The sequence below is a fragment of the Propithecus coquereli genome, unplaced genomic scaffold (genome assembly GCF_000956105.1).
Source record: "Propithecus coquereli isolate 6110/MARCELLA unplaced genomic scaffold, Pcoq_1.0 Scaffold567, whole genome shotgun sequence".
NCBI lineage: Eukaryota > Metazoa > Chordata > Mammalia > Primates > Indriidae > Propithecus > Propithecus coquereli.
Genome location: NW_012151585.1, coordinates 759,779 through 767,936, shown reverse-complemented (window position 1 = coordinate 767,936; position 8,158 = coordinate 759,779).

Sequence of the window (8,158 nt, the reverse complement as noted above, 5' to 3'; positions counted from 1 at the left end):
GAAGCTCAGGGAGATGAAGGCACCCTGGACTGGTAATGGCATTCAGACTTCAGTGGAATTCAGACTTCAGTGGAATTTTGCCTGATGCTGAAGCCCCTTCCCTCCATCTTGCTGCCTCTAGGATAGGGGAAGTCCTGGAAGACTTCTCAGAGGAGATGGTATGTAAACTGATCCTTGAAGATGAGTGCAAAGAAATTTACCCCATAGAGAAGAGAAAGAAAGGCATGGAAGGGCATCTGTAGCAGAGGAACAGTGTGAGCAAAGACTGAGAGGCTTGTGAGTGAGGGAAGGAGCGGAATGGGCTGGGGGTGGAGCAGGAAATGGGAGTGGTTTCATCTGTGAAAGGCCTTGAATGCCAGGTGAACAGGTTGAACGTACCTGGTGGGCACAGGGGAGGCCTAGGCCTCATTCTGCCCATCTTTAAAATGAGGTTGTCGGACTGGCCGGCTTCAGCCCTTTCTAGGGCAAGGAGCTGTAACAGGAAGGGTCCAGATTCTTCCAAGTTCAACCCTGGACTGGTAGAGGGAGGAGTGGCTGGAGCAGCTTAGGGGCCAAGGGTAATATTTTGTTCCAGAGCCTGAGTCCGAGAGAATTAATATTTTACCAACCTGTTGGTGTTGGATCCCTAAGTCGCCCTGGCTCCCCCTCCACGCAGTCAGGCCCCTGCAGAGGAAGCCCAGGCCTGGGGTGAGGAGGCACGAAGGGTGATGGGTTTTAGCCCTGGCTCCACCCCAGGCAAGACTTGGCCCTCCTGAAGCCTCAGTTTCTTCATCTGCACAACAGAGGAATTGTGCCTTGAGCTGCCTAAGCCTCCTCTCCCTGGCCTGGACAACACCAAGTTCCAAGACTTTCAGGGAGACCCCCATCTTGGATGTGCCCACAAGTGGCTATGAGGCCAGCTGAAGCCAGGACCTTGGGGCTATGAAGGAGCCCAGGGGCCCAAGGGGCAATAGCAAGGGTGGAGGAGTTAGAGATGGGTCTGAGTTGGGCCTGGGCTGGAGTCTCGCAGCCCACTGGGGGTAGGGGAGAGATAATACCTGCACTCTAGAAGTTTTAGAGAACAAAGCCCCTCCCTTGCTTTGATATGTGGAGAGGATGGGGAAAGGCAGCCTAGAGAAGGGAACAGCATGAGCAAAGGAAGGGAGGGACTGTGAGAACTTTGTTGAGGAATAGTCAGGCAGGGCGACGCCAGAGCATGGGGTCCCTAGAGGAGAAGAACTGGTTCTTGCTGGGGTTGGCTGCATCCCTCCTCCCCATGCGCAGAACTGGAGGCCCCCTAGGTCATGCCCAGCAGCTCTAGGAGCAGATTGAGGACCTGTTTGGCAAACCAGTTTGGCAAGGCCATCACATCCATGATGTCATCCAATTGCTGTGTTCTCTGGGCAGCAGTGCCAGACAAACTTCCGGCCTTGGAGGAGGAGGAGGAGAAGGGGGCTTGAGACGCCCAGTGGCCAGCGATGAACTCCAGGAGACTAGCCTCACAGACAAAAGAAAGGGTTCTGGAGATGCCAGCCTGGACCTCTTGTGACTTCTGGAAAGTCCCCGATGCCTGGGGAGGGAGGGGGTCTAGGCTGATGGTGGGGCACTGTGTCATTCCTGTCCAGTGGGTTGGATCCTGGTTCCTAGTCACGCTTATAATACATGTGTGGCAATTTTGTTATCATTATGACCCTCATATAGTGAGTCCCGAGAGGTAGGACCACTGTTATACAGATAAGGGGACAGGCTCTGTGAGGCTAAGCCACATTGGTACCTCGCACACAATTCGAACCCAGAACCTCTGTTCTCAATGCCTCTACTCCACCATTCAGCATTTGGGAGCTCTGCACAGATGGAGCCTTGTCAAAAATTTAAACTGACCCTTCTCTCTACTTGCGAATGCAGCAACGGAATCTTGGCATCCCAGAGCCCTAGGTGCCAACCTCATGGTCCAAATAGGTAACCGAGTCCCAGAGAGGGCAGAGGACAGGCTTCAGGTCACAGAGCAAGTCACAGGTAGAGCCACTCTGTACCCCAGGTCCCCAGCTTCCCAAACTTTCGTTTCCTCCTCAGGGCCTGGCACACCCAAGTATGAAATAAGAATAATAACTGGCACATATTAAGTGTCTACTCTATACCATTCATTGATTTAACTATCAACCACAGCCCTGTGATGTAGGTGCCAAGATTATGTCCATTTTACAGATAAAGAAACTGAGGCTCAGAGAGGGGAAGTTACTTGTCGAAGTCGACACAGCATGTTAGTGGTAGGGCTGGGATTTGAACTCAGGTAGATGGGCTCTTCCATCTTCAGTGGACCCAGCAAGCCTCATCGGAAGCACAGGGACATGTAGACAGGAGAGTGGATGTCCCCTTTGCAGGCTTTGAAGGCGAGCACTGTCCAATTCAGAGTTTCCACGCAGGCCTGGCCTCTCCGGGGCAGGCAGAAAAGTGCTGTGGCTGCGGAAATGCTCCGAACCTTCCCAGAGGAGGCGGCCGCGGTGGGAGGGAGCGCTCAGTACCAACCTCAGAGCCAAGTGTAAACGTGGCGGCTGGACCAGCTGCAGGCGAGGGAGGGCAGGCAGGGTGGGGCCCAAACCCAAACCCGGCCTCCAAGCCGTGTTCCCAGCCCTCCACCAGCCAAGCCCGGCCCTGCCCGCCCATCTGGATTTGAGATGAGGGTGCCGGGCCTAATAATAGCCAAATGGCAGCAGAGGCATTGCCCAGAGCCACAGCCAGTTGGGGGCTGGGGTCCCCCATTTTCTCATGTTGGCCCTGAACAGGCTTCAGAACTTTAAAAATAATAGCAACTGCTTGTGAATGAAGTTGGTTCTATGTGCCAGACACCATGCTAAAGCTTAGCCCACAGTAACTCATTTATTCCTGGCACCGCCCCCCCCCGCCCCCAGCCTCCCCGATGGGATAATACTGTTATTAGCCCTTTGCATGGATGGAAACGCTGACGAGCAGAGAGTCAAGCAAGTTGTCCCTGACGATGATATGACTTTGGCAGCCTTTGTACAAATTGTTGAGCATGTACGACGTCCCCTCCTGGGCACCAGGCTAAGCACCTTCCACGTAGTTTCCTGTGGATTCCCACAGCGTTACAAGGCGGATCCCAGTTTATTTAGATGTGGAAAAAATGAGACTCAGAGAGAAAAATGACAGTTGTGATGGACAGAGTCGGGACTCAAACCCAGAACTTTCTAGCTTTAGAGAAGTTAAGACTTTAGCTTCTGGAATCAGACAGACCTGAGTAGAGCGGTGACATCGCTGCTCCTTGGCTGTGTGGTCTGGGAAGTCATATCACCTGCCCGAGCCTCTGTTTTCTCTTCTGTGAAATGGGTGGTTGGTTGAGTCGATACTAACACTACCTGGCAGCTGTGAAGCCCACCTTGAGTACAGCAGGTAACTTATATCATATATTTACATTGTATATTCCCTTATTCAGTTCTTACACTGGCCTCCAAGGTGGGGACCCTGCTCTTCTCACACCCGTTTTATAGAAGAGAAATGTTTGCATCTCAGAGAGGGGGAGGGGGAGTTAGGATTTGAGCCCAACATTGTGATTCCAGAGGCTGAGCTCGTCTCTTTATCCTTTGCATCCGATACTGAGGCACAGAGAGGGTGTTGGATGCGCCTGATTCACACAGTAAAGTCAGTCTCTGGGGCCATCTGACATGCAAAAGCCAAGCCAGGAAGCCTTGTCTGTCAGCCCCAGGTCACTGCAGTCACAGCCTATCTGGGCTTGGAGACAAAGTGTTCTCTAGCCCCAACTTTCGGGAAAGATGCCTTGTTGTTCTGAAGCCTGGAGCAAGACTCAGATTTTTGGGCTCCTTCTTCAAGAAGCCGGGATGCTGAATTTTAGGTTCAGCTAGTAGAGGTGGGGAGGTCCCTCCTGGCCAAAGAGGCCAGGAAAAGTCCGTGAAGTCATTAGGGAGGGCTGGGGCATGAAGAGAGCTTGAAGTCTTTCTTTCTTCTCTTCTCTTCCTTGAGATGGGGTTTCACTCTATCGCCCAGTTGGAGTACAGTGGCACAATCACAACTCATTGTAACCTCCAACCCCTGGGCTCAAGTCATCCTCCCACCTCAGCCTCCTGAGTAGCTGAGACTACAGGTGTATGCCACCACACCCGGCTAATTTCTTATTTTTTGTAGAAATGGGGTCTCGCTATGTTGCCCAGGCTGGTCTCTAACTCCTGGGATCAAGCCATCCTCTTGCCTCAGTCTTCCAAAGTGCTGAGATAACAGGAGTGAGCCACAATGCCCGGCCCAGATTATTCTTAAATCCTAATTCATCCATTCACTGGGCACTTCACCTCCCTGAGCCTCAGTTTCCTCAACTTTCAAATGGGGACACTAGTACCTCCTGTAGTAGACTGTTTGCAAAAGTGACTTCAATTATTTGCCTCTTTGGGCTACCCTGTTTGAGTATAAGAGACCACTGGAACAGGGACCAATACTGGCTGATGCTGTTCTAGTCAGTCACCAGCTAAACTAGTAGCTGACCACAGATAAACAAGCCCAAGTGAGACCAGGAAAACCCAGCCCAAAGAGCCAATCCATGAAATCATAAGCTAAATGGTTGCTGGTTTTTTTTTTTTTTTTTTTGAGACAGAGTCTCGCTTTGTTGCCTGGGCTAGAGTGAATGCCATGGCGTCAGCCTAGCTCACAGCAACCTCAAACTCCTGGGCTCAAGCGATCCTTCTGCCTCAGCCTCCTGAGTAGCTGCGACTACCGGCATGCACCACCATGCCTGGCTAATTTTTGCTATATATATATATTTTTAGTTGTCTAGATCATTTCTTTCTATTTTTTAGTAGAGACGGGGTCTCGCTGTTGCTCAGGCTGGTCTCGAACTCCTGAGCTCGAGCGATCCAGCCGCCTCGGCCTCCCAGAGTGCTAGGATTACAGGCGTGAGCCACCGCGCCCGGCCCATGGTTGCTGTTCTAAGGCACTAAGTTTTGGGGTGCTTTGTTATGCAGCATTGTTGTAGCAATTGATAACCGATACACAGTTTTATTCAGTGCAATTAATGTTCACTGCTATAACAAACCAAAAATCTCAGTGGTTTAACCCAATTAGTGTTTATTTTTCACTCATGCAAAGTCCGATGGAGGTTGGAGCTCTCCTAGGCAGTGCTTTCCAAGCAGTGATTTCCCCAGGCCCTCCCTGGAATCCATTTCTGAATCCTCTGCATGTGGAAATGGGGTCTGAAAATCAAAGGAGGCTCATCCACTCTTAAGTGCTTTTGCCCAGGAGAGAAGTGCAATTTCCCTGGCCCGAATGCAGTCACATGACTCTACTAACTGGAGGGAGAAAGAGACCATGCCCCTCCTATGTGCCCAGGAAGAAGAAACAGGTTGGAGAACACAAAGCATTGCTTCCCACCTTCCTCCCCCTGTGGGGCTGTTATGTGAATAGGGGTCAAGCAGAGAATTAACATCTATAAAGAATCAACTCCAGCCCCTAGCATGTGTTAGCTTATAGAAGGGGCAATTTATAGGTAAAAAAATCTGAAGCTCAGAAAGGTTGAAGAACTTGCCCAAAATTCACACAGTGAGCTAATGGAGTAGTTATTTTGCAGTAGTGAAAATCTCAGAGAGATCTGGAGTTGGAGAGATCTGGGTGCAAATCCCAACCCTGTCACTTCCTTACTACGTGGCATTGAGCAAGTTACTCAATTTCTCTAGGCCTCAGTTTCATCATCCATAAAACGGGGAGAGGAATAGTTCTAACCTCATGGGGTTTGGAGCGATCATTCAGGGAGCCTTTGCATGTCAAGTGCTTAGCTCAGATCCTGGTACAGGGGACTCGTTTAATGCATGTGAGCCACCTCGGTGGAGGGGAGGCTATTTCTGATCTTACCTTGCCAGGCTCAATACATTTGGCCAAGCAGCTTTATTATGTTTTGGGCAAATCCAATCACAAAGCCCCCAAACACCTATGGCTATTTTGCTGACAGAGGTCTGGAATGCCTCCGTTATTGCTTCCTTTAGACTGAAGCTTGGCTCTATAAAATGCATCCCCATCTCAACCCCCCCCCCCTCCCTCAGGACTGTCCTTCCACTAGGAAGAGGGCAGGGCAAGAGGGCCTGTAGCTAATGGGCTCCAGCTGGGAAGAGGCCAGGGCCAGAGCCAGGGCAGACCCTATTGGGTGTGTGGTCTGGGCATTCTGATCGTTTTCTGCCCACCCAGAAGGGAAGGTCCAAGATAGCTGAGAGGTGGCTTTGTCCCCCATTTAACCCAGCCAGAGAGAGGTTTCCAAGCATCTGCCGACATTTAGTAAGCCTCATGGAGCGCACAGTCTGGAGGTGGAGACAGACTCAGCAAACAGACTCCTCTAGAAACTTATCGTGACAGATTGTGGTGAGCTCTCTTAAGGAAGAGCCACATGGCTCTATGAAAGCATGTGCTAGAGGCCTATTTTAAATTATTTTGTAAGGTTTGCTTTGAATAGGTAATCCTGGGAGGTCAGAGGAGGTGTCTCTCAGGAGATAATTATGTTCAGGTCTGCAAGTTAAGAAGAAATTTGTTGAACAAAAACTGAGTTGATCTTGGGGTGCAGGTGAGGGTGTCCCAGGCAAGGGGAACAGGTTGTGCAAATGTCCTGAGGCAGGAGCAACCTCCAGGAGCTGATGGAGAACCAATGCGAGTGTCATTTGAACGGTCAGGGAGGAGTAGGGTTCAGATGAGAGAGGAGGAGAAGAAGGGAAAAGGGACCAGCCTGAAGGGTCCCTGTGGGCAGGACTGGCTACATAATTTGTGGGGTTTGGTATGAAATAAAAATAAGGGGGCCCCTTGTTAAAAAATTATTAAAAATTTCAAGATAGTGGCAGCAGAGACTTAAACTAAGCATGGGGCCCTGTGCAACTGCACAGGTCACACACCCATGAAGCTAGCCCTGCCTGTGGACCATAGTAAGTGAGGGCCGCAGGGAGGGATGGAAGGTTTCTGAGCTACAGGCGACAAGATCTGATTTGCATAAGCCTTAGTTGCTGTCCTCACTACACCACACCTGGATGATGTGTGTATCTCTGCACAGGTGGGTGGCCTGCTTCATTTTCCCCTTCAGCATGTCACTCCCCTGCTCAAGAACCTGCAGTGGCTCCTACTTCCTGTCACATCCAGTCCAAACTACCTCCCCAGACACTCAAGGCCATTCAAAATCTTCTCTTACTGGATTTAGTTAATCCAATGTCAATATAGACTGTGTGCTGAATCCCGGAGAGATGATGAACCCATCCAAGTTCACACAGCAATTACAGGAGGGCAAGCCAGGACTGGAATCCAGGTCTCCCGAGGTCTGCCCGCCCAGTCTTGCAGGAGTGTGCAGTCTTAAGGTGTGCTTTGTATCCCCCAACCCAGCACAAAACCGTACACACAGTAGGTGCTCAATATATGCCTGTGACGGTGAGTTCCTCTTGGGGCACATCTCTGCCAGGGCAGTGGTGTCCCAGAATCCCGGATGCAGTTAGCATCCTTGCTGACTCCTCCTCTCCCTCATCCCTACCTCTAGGCATTCACCAAGCCCCACCGCACCCTGGCCGGCGGGCCAGGTCCTGCGCATAGACATGTTGTGTTTGGCCTGTACAGTGTCTTAAAGCTTTTTGAATTGTCGTTCACATGTAAAAATCAGGACATTTCACACGCAATCCGCATTTTTATTTCTCTGCAAAGTCTCAAGCCTGAGTCTGGCAGGAGTTCTCTCCAACACCTGCTCTTCCCGGGGTTCCGCTCTAGTCCTCAACTAGGAGATTGAATTTGGGACTTGGAAGAAAGAGAGCCCTATTTACCACCAAGGACCAATCAGGATTCTGGATTAAATCAGATTAAAACTAACTCCCCGGCCGGGCGCGGTGGCTCACGCCTGTAATCCTAGCTCTCTGGGAGGCCGAGGCAGGAGGATTGCTTGAGCTCAGGAGTTTGAAACCAGCCTGAGCAAGAGCAAGACCCTGTCTCTACTAAAAATAGAAAGAAATTAATCGGACAACTAAAAATATACAGAAAAAATTAGCCGGGCATGGTGGCGCATGCCTATAGTCCCAGCTACTCGGGACGCTGAGGCAGGAGGATCGCTTGAGCCCAGGAGTTTGAGGTTGCTGTGAGCTAGGCTGACGCCATGGCACTCACTCTAGCCCGGGCAACAAAGTGAGACCCTGTCTCAGAAAAAAAAACA